Consider the following 9,784-nt stretch of genomic DNA (forward strand, 5'->3'; position numbering starts at 1 on the left):
CAATACTAGCGGGCCACAACACTCTGTCTCTGACTCACTGTAACCTGGTTACAGTGAAGGGAAACATTCATATTACAGCTCCCATTGCGCCCAGTAACACAGTGATATAATCGGCACCTACTAGCCTTTGCTTAGATTGCACCACATCTTGGCAGCCTTTTATACAAAGTTACTGCTGTCCAACAGCTCAAATATAACCCACCAGTCTACACTAAAAGGTCATAATTGTGGGTTTACTGTTCGTGAAAGAAAACCCTGTTTGGATGATTTGATATATACAGTGGAAAAGTGCTATATGTAGAAGAGTAGGGTGTGTATGTATGTACTTTCTTATGATGTAATTGGTGTTGGCCAAACTTCCATAATGAATTGAAAGATTAGAGTATCCTTGGGATCAGTCAGTTAAAGTTCGCTACAATGATATTCTGGTAAAATTCCAATAGGTCCAGTGTCAACTTTAGTCACGTTATCATGTCTTTTACGAAGGGCACCGTATTCTTGGCGCTTCTAAGACTATTTTGTACAACGTCTGTACAACATGGTTTTCAGTAGAAAGCGTAAAAATTTAAAGAGTCATCTTAAATCAATTCCAAACTGATTTGCTGTATCCACAGCTTTAAATACTCTCTGATCTTTTCACCAGTCTTATAAAGCGTTCTTGATGGAATAATTTCCTGGTGAAAAGGTTTTAATAAAAAAATGATCCCTCTAAAGGAAAGATTCCTTATGGCACAATTTTATCAAAGGATGTATTTTCAGTGGAAAATTTATATTGGATTGTCCTGAGCTAGCCCAGTCATAGTAGGGTGCATTTACAAAGAAATTGAGGATGAGAGATGGCCTGATGCACTGACCTATTTTTGAACTTGTCCAGTCAGCACATGTCTCTATAATTGTATTTTGATGGCCTTAGAGCGTTCCTTAATTGCTACCTTTCCATCTCTCTCTCTCTCTCTCTCTCTCTCTCTCTCTCCCCCTATTCCTTACTTTGTGTAGGTAATGTGTGTGTGTGTGTGTGTGTGTGTGTGTGTGTGTGTGTGTGTGTGTGTGTGTGTGTTAAAGCTTGGGTATGTTATTTCAGCCTTGCTGAACTTCCTATGCTCCTTGACCATTGTCCACTGAGTATGTGGGTGGGAGGCAAGAGTCATGTCTAACCTCGACTCTCATAATTCCTACAGTATACAGGGGAAAGGATCAGATGTCTCCTTGTTAGTAGACAGAATAAATTTGACTATACATTTAACACACAGAAGATGCTGACCTCTGCCATGTACCTTTAAATTACTTCCTGTTGTTCATATTATCCCAAATGTTTTGTGAAGGATTATTTTTGTTGTTTGATTTTAACTATTATTTCACTGTGTTTTGTAAAATGTATGCTGAAAATTGTATCACCTACATAGTTGGGGCATTGCTCATCTACATTGTAATTACAAAGGTGAAGCATGTTTGACTCTCAGAAAATGTTTTATTGTCTCTAGAATGAGATCATGGAAAAATCCAGACATCAAAAAGCTTCACCTATTAAACAACATCTGCATTGACTGCTAACTTGGCATGGCCAACCCTTTAGAAATCAACCCCTGGTTGCTGTAGACCAAAAGGACCATTATCACGCAAATTGAATTAACAGATTAATAGTTCTCAAACAACAGAGATATCCTAGGTGGGTGATTTGGGATGTAGAGGCCATCTCATTAGCCATCTCTAGTATTGGAGCTAACTGCTTAATAGCTTCAATAAGTGGCCTCTTAAAGTCAATTTAGCAATCATATACATAAGTATGAACTCTTTTTACACATAATTATCAACTGAATAAACAAGAAGGAATTTTTCACTCTGAAATGGAAAAAGCTATATAATTTTATGAGCCACACAACCATGTTTTTTATGTGTTGAGTCATTTTTGTTTTCTCACCATGCCTTGTTTTGATAAAGCCTCATTTTCTGTTTGATTTAGACACAGATAACAACGAAATGTGTTTAAATTTACTTACTGCTGCACAACTACTGTTTTGCAACAGTTGCGATCATGATTTTAGTGGCTCCTATGTATTGAGGATTAAAATATCAAGTCCCCATGCAAAGGAAAAGCCATATCTTGGACAAAATTCAAGATTGTTTGCCTTTAACGGTCTGGGTCGCCCTGCATTGCTCTCTAAGTGCTGTTCTGCACCATGCGATGCTCTCTAAAGCCCATTATGAGAATGCTACCCAAGGAGTGGTTTTATGGCACTGTGAATGTAATTGTTTGCCTGTTTTATGCATTCTGCAAGCAGTGGGGTGGCATCCACACACAAACACACACATGCACACACACACCACATAAAACTCTTCACACAAAACACTAAGCATACTTTTGAGAATGCCGTGGTTTGTGGTCTCCTGATTTTGCCACCCTGACAGTAAGCTGCTCCTACTAGGGTCCTGTCTGGCACGTCTACCTACCACAGAGCCTGGGAGACATAAAGCCCAAAAAAGTAACTACAACATATAAGGAGATGTGGTATAGTTAGGAGAAAAGAAGTGAAGAGGGAAAAAGATCTTAATGAGGTACGGCCTCATTAGAAGTATGTTAATAAATATGGTAATTTATGCTAATAATTCACCAATCAAAATATAATGAACTCATGAATCAAAACTGATTCAGTAATCAATTTTAAATTATTTTTAGAAATAGCTGTTGACTGAAAAAAGCAAGCTAATAAAAACCATAGAATGATCTTTGGAAACATGACCTTATAGAACCTTCTGTTATGGGAGACAAGTGTGTGGCCTGTGGCTGCTCAGTTGGGGTATCAGTCTCATGTTGGGATGTCTGGGAACTGAACTTTACTCAAACACCATCTATTTCCTCTCATTACATCAAGAGGAAACATTAGAGGTCAACTTGCAGGAACTGAAAAATGCCCACTTCTTTGATGTTGCATTGTGGGATCTTAACTGTGCCCTTCCTTTTCAGGCATTGCCTCTTTTAACTCATTATTTTGTTCAAGAATCGAGTTTGAACAATATGTTCTTTTGTTGTGGGCAGCTACAATTGTCATCCCCAGTGGCATTTGATTTTACCACTTCATTCTTTTGGCCTCCTCATATGTGCCCACAGCCCTTTTCTTTACCCTGAAGTCCCAGCAAAGCAGGATGCTGAAATACACCAAGCAAAAAGATGTTCTCATTTACATGGGTAATTAAAGCAGATAAATTTCCATTACATGGATGAAAATTTTCATTGTAATCAGGAAAATATCTGAACAGCAGACACACTGCTTGTTAACAGTTCTCAATAAGCAGCTGTACTGTTTGTGAAGGAATTTCCAAGCTCACAATCTGGTGAGATGTCACCACAATTTAAATCGCACTGCGGAATGCCAGCTCTCCTTCTAAAAATATCAAAATCACATGATTTTATAATGTTAACCATCCGAGTTCTCTTTATAAGGAAGAAGATGTGTCTCAATATGAATTCCAGGAATGTTTTGACTGCTGTGATGAGGCTTTGGCTTAATTCACCTGGCCCGAGGTCAGTTTGGTCACTGTAATTTCACCTCAGCCAGTACAGCATGTTCCCAGGAACTATCCTTCAGCAAAGGGAAACCAAACCCTAAGTTTAATTTCAAAAGAAACCCATTTGGGACATGAGTAGTGCTTTACCAGATATGTTTTTCCCAGTCATATAGACAACATTTCAGTCATTCCTTTTACTAACATGTTGAAGCATAGCCAGGCTTGGAGCAATATTTTCATCAAGCAGAAAAGTGGTTGGCATCCTTGTGTATTTTTCACAGAAAAGTCCAGTGGAATTAGGTGTATTCAAAGCTCATACAAAAGAGCAAAGAGTTTGGAACTTGTTCGACTTTTTCACAAGACTGTTTACATACATACATACATACATACATACATACATACATACCAGTGTTGTAGTTGAGTCACTAAATTGTGAGTCCAAGTCCAGTCTCGAGTACCCAGTGTTCAAGTCCAAGTTAAGTCCACGTCATTAAAAAAAAAAATTCAAGTTGAGGCTGAGTCGAGTCTGAGAACAAGATTCCAACCTCACCGTGGCTGTTTAGCCCCATTAACATTAGTTTGTTCCTTAACATGACATATGAACAGGTGAATGTGCATTCTTTTTATCAGGGAGTGTGAAGTATTCTGTCAGAGATGGTTGGGAGACGGATGTAAGTGCAGAAGGTGTGTTTATTAATACAGGTGAAGACAGATAAACAATCCAGAATGGCAGGCAAAATCGTAAAACAGTGAAACAGGCAATAGGTCAAGTGAGGCACAAACAAGCTATCATAGACTAGGCAGAATCAAAGATGAGAAACAGGAAACGTGGGATCAGGAAACCAAACAAGGAAATAAGGCTTGGTAATGTATCAGCAACGCAACCCAATATTTTGCAAAGTAAGTGTGTTTTCACAGTTTTTATACAAGCACGCTGATTGTGCCTTCATGCTGTGCAGGTGCGAGTCGTTTATGGCGCACGCGCGAGAGTCCGCTTGGCGCACAGGTTGTCCGGAGCGTCCCTGAGAGTCTATCTGATGCACGTGCCAAGGCGCGCAGGTGTGACACTCTTGCATGAAATTAGTATAAAAATTAATACTGATATAAATATCTTATGCCAAATTATGATGGCATGTTACAAAAAATAAAGAAAAAAAATCAGTCCTCGTCTCCAATTTATGACTCCTAATGTAGTTAATGCATGAGTCCGAGTCCAAGTCCGAGTCATTGGTGCTCAAGTCCAAGTCAAGTGACGAGTCCTTAAAATTAGGGCATGAGTCGGACTCGAGTCCTGGATTCGAGTACTACAAGCCTGATACAGACAGACAGACAGACAGATACACACACACATATGGCACAGTGGTGTAGTGGTTTGCACTGTCACCTCAAAGCAAGAAGGTTCTGGGTTTAAGCCCAGTGGTCGATGAGGGCCTTTCTGTGTGGAGTTTGCATGTTCTCCTCATGTCTGTGTGGGTTTCCTCCGGGTGCTCCAGTTTCCTCCACAGTCCAAAGACATGCAGGTTAGGCTAATTAGTGGCTGTAAATTGACCGTAGATGTGAGTGTGAATGGTTGGTTGTCTCTGTATCAGCCCTACGATGATCTGGCGACTTGTCCAGGGTGTACCCTGCCTCTTGCCCATAGTCAGCTGGGATAGGCTCCAGCTTGCCTGTGACCCTGTACAGGATAAGCGGCTGCAGATAATGGATGGATGGATATATATGAGAGAGATAGTTTATCGTTGAGAGGTGAATATATTTCATGAGTGAAGCAAACGCGTGTCGAGACAGCAGGAGGGATAACGTTGGGAGTGACGTCATCAGAGTGAAATCTCAGAAATTATTATACATACAGGACACATGGAACAAAAACATGTATTCTATTCCCTTGTAGCAGGTTTCATTGCATGGTTCAATAGCATGCAGTATGCCCTTCGGACATAATGTACGACCCCGATTCCAAAAAAGTTGGGACAAAGTACAAATTGTAAATAAAAACAGAATGCAATAATTTACAAATCTCAAAACTGATATTGTATTCACAATAGAACACAGACAACATATCAAATGTCGAAAGTGAGACATTTTGAAATTTCATGCCAAATATTGGCTCATTTGAAATTTCATGACAGCAACACATCTCAAAAAAGTTGGGACAGGGGCAATATGACGCTGGAAAAGTTAAAGGTACAAAAAAGGAACAGCTGGAGGACCAAATTGCAACTCATTAGGTCAATTGGCAATAGGCCATTAACATGACTGGGTATAAAAAGAGCATCTTGGAGTGGCAGCGGCTCTCAGAAGTAAAGATGGGAAGAGGATCACCAATCCCCCTAATTCTGTGCCGACAAATAGTGGAGCAATATCAGAAAGGAGTTCGACAATGTAAAATTGCAAAACGTTTGAACATATCATCATCTACAGTGCATAATATCATCAAAAGATTCAGAGAATCTGGAAGAATCTCTGTGCGTAAGGGTCAAGGCCGGAAAACCATACTGGGTGCCCGTGATCTTCGGGCCCTTAGAAGGCACTGCATCACATACAGGCATGCTTCTGTATTGGAAATCACAAAATGGGCTCAGGAATATTTCCAGAGAACATTATCTGTGAACACAATTCACCGTGCCATCTGCTGTTGCCAGCTAAAACTCTATAGTTCAAAGAAGAAGCCGTATCTAAACATGATCCAGAAGCGCAGACGTCTTCTCTGGGCCAAGGCTCATTTAAAATGGACTGTGACAAAGTGGAAAACTGTTCTGTGGTCAGACGAATCAAAATTTGAAGTTCTTTATGGAAATCAGGGACGCCGTGTTATTCGGACTAAAGAGGAGAAGGACGACCCAAGTTGTTATCAGCGCTCAGTTCAGAAGCCTGCATCTCTGATGGTATGGGGTTGCATTAGTGCGTGTGGCATGGGCAGCTTACACATCTGGAAAGACACCATCAATGCTGAAAGGTATATCCAGATTCTATAGCAACATGTGCTCCCATCCAGACGATGTCTCTTTCAGGGGAGACCTTGCATTTTCCAACATGACAATGCCAAACCACATACTGCATCAATTACAGCATCATGGCTGCGTAGAAGAAGGGTCCGGGTACTGAACTGGCCAGCCTGCAGTCCAGATCTTTCACCCATAGAAAACATTTGGCGCATCATAAAACGGAAGATACGACAAAAAAGACCTAAGACAGTTGAGCAACTAGAATCCTACATTAGACAAGAATGGGTTAACATTCCTATCCCTAAACCTGAGCAACTTGTCTCCTCAGTCCCCAGACGTTTACAGACTGTTGTAAAGAGAAAAGGGGATGTCTCACAGTGGCAAACATCGCCTTGTCCCAACTTTTTTGAGATGTGTTGTTGTCATGAAATTTAAAATCACCTAAGTTTTCTCTTTAAATGATACATTTTCTCAGTTTAAACATTTGATATGTCATCCATGTTCTATTCTGAATAAAATATGGAATTTTGAAACTTCCACATCATTGCATTCCGTTTTTATTTACAATTTGTACTTTGTCCCAACTTTTTTGGAATCGGGGTTGTATACAGTTGTACACATGAAGTTCCATAGCATTTTTCCTTGTGTCCGAAGGGGTCATTGTCATCATGTCGCTTATCCTACGTGTATTACGCCACTCTACCCAATGGACAATGAGTGTTCAGTGTGGTTTACGATATTGCATGTTGTCAAGAGAACATGACGTCACATGCCAGAGCTGATGAGAATATCCAATGAGAAAGTTTACTGCTGCGCATGTGCAGAGGCATTTCTTTGTTCACTGGGAAAGAGAAAGACCCGGCTATTCCAGTGCGAGGATTAGCTATGCTATGATTAAGCACTAAATAAATAAACTGAAAACTGAAACTAAAGACACGTTGAACACCCGAAAGGCTACCAAAACTTCATTAGATATTCTTCACGCGTATTTACAAGCAGTGGTGAACCGTTACTATTAGAGCTGGGACTTGAGCTCAGCCAAACCTTAGCAAGACCAAAAAAGCAACAGGGCAACGGATTTTGCAAGGGATTAGCAGCAGGGTGCCAGGTTGCTCCATCATGTGTAGTTGTTGATGTTTATTTTAAAAGTAACTAAGTAAATTACAGAGGGAAATGAATACTTAAGCCTGAGTGAAAAATACTGTGGTGAGCGGGCATGGAGGAAGAGTCTGGAGACAGCAATGTTAGTTTCTTGGTCGTTAGCCTGTGCTACTTGCTCTCGATAGCACTGGCTTGACTGCTTTATTAGCATTTGCTAACACTACTGATGGAAGGTGACTTAACTGCTGCACTGACAGCAACAACTTGCGGTTAAGGTTGTGTTGGCCTTTGAGGAGGCCTAGAGTGATACATTTTTGATCCATGCCACTATAAATCAAAATCTGATTGGTTAATTCATCTGTCACTTCCTACATAAACATACACTGCCATGGCCTTCTGTCCCGGCAATGAAGTCCTCAGCAGTGAGTGAGCCAGCTCTAAACTCTTCTCTGCCTAGAGACAACAAACAAAAAATTCTCATTGGATAACTCGATTTTAATGTTTTCAGGACAGTAACCCTTTCATTTCTGAAGCACATTTGATAGAAAATAAGACAAGATTAGAATTAGAAGAGAAAAATTATAATGAAATTATGAAAGAATGAAAGCAATTAAATATAACATTTGAAATGCTGATATGCTTGAGCCTTCTCTGAAGGGCTAGAAGGCCCTGATGGGTCCCTTCTGTTTACAAGAGAAAAACATACCAACGGACATCGAAAAACTCGAAAAGAGAGTGTGTATGTCTCATCTCATTATCTCTAGCCGCTTTATCCTTCTACAGGGTCGCAGGCAAGCTGGAGCCTATCCCAGCTGACTACAGGCGAAAGGCGGGGTACACCCTGGACAAGTCGCCAGGTCATCACAGGGCTGCCACATAGACACAGACAACCATTCACACTCACACCTACGGTCAATTTAGAGCCACCAGTTAACCTAACCTGCATGTCTTTGGACTGTGGGGGAAACCGGAGCACCCGGAGGAAACCCATGCGGACACAGGGAGGACATGCAAACTCCACACAGAAAGGCCCTCGCCAGCCCCGGGGCTCGAACCCAGGACCTTCTTGCTGTGAGGCGACAGCGCTAACCACTACACCACCATGCCGCCGAGTGTGTATGTATAATAATAATAATAATAATATCAGCTGCCTTTTTTTTGTGATATATCATGCTAGCTGAATGGAATATATCTGCTAGACCACTTAAAGCCAGCCAATATTATTTAAATATGTCACTCAGATCCACAATGTATTTTGTATGAAAAATACAAGTTTTTCAACACAAGAAGATAAACTTCATATCTTCAAGCCAACATGTGATTTTCTTTTTATTATATAGATACATTCACAAACAAAATGTACCCAAATTTATCAAAACAATTCACTGATTTCCTCACAATTAAAGATATTGGAAAATATGTTACTCAATGTCCCAGGTGTAGTTTGTATAAAAAAATACAAGTGGCATATTTCCCAGTAAAACACTCGTGTGCATAAGCTAAAGGGGATGGCTATTTGGAACTTTCTCTGATAGGGATATCCAGGAATCAATGAGTTCTATGAATTTTTAAAAGTCCCCCCAAGGAACAAACCATCAGAACACCAAGGTTCAAGAGTTAACCTATTTTAATGTAGGGTAAGTGATCATAGCTATCCTAATTGTAATGACTTGAGTTCTTATCTGTCACACCAGCTCCCCACAACTCTCCTCCTGACCACCAGAGGTCAACATCCCTTGGGCTCCAGTTTGGTTTAACTTCCTGTAATCACATTTACCTGTTTCCTGTTACCTCTCAGGTATTTAAATATAGAAGTATACCAACTAGATGCAAAATCTAATTACATACTGTATGTTAGCACCCTTACCATATTAGCAGGGGCAAGAATCCCTCTTAAGCCAGTCTAGTTATAAGGAGAGAAACTGCTCTACTCTGATATCCTCAACTCAACACAATTTATACTTTTTAAAAAAATCTAAATGTGTGGCGGTGGCACGGTGGTGTAGTGGTTAGTGCTGTCACCTCACAGCAAGAAGGTTCTGGGTTCGAGCCCCATGGCCGGCGAGGGCCTTTCTGTGTGGAGTTTGCATGTTGTCTGTGTGGGTTTCCTCCGGGTGCTCCTGTTTCCCCCACAGTCCAAAGACATGCAGGTTAGGTTAACTGGTGACTCTAAATTGACCGTAGGTGTGAGTGTGAATGGTTGTCTGTGTCTATGTGTCAGCCCTGTGATGACC

The sequence above is a fragment of the Neoarius graeffei genome, chromosome 1 (genome assembly GCF_027579695.1).
Source record: "Neoarius graeffei isolate fNeoGra1 chromosome 1, fNeoGra1.pri, whole genome shotgun sequence".
Taxonomy (NCBI): domain Eukaryota; kingdom Metazoa; phylum Chordata; class Actinopteri; order Siluriformes; family Ariidae; genus Neoarius; species Neoarius graeffei.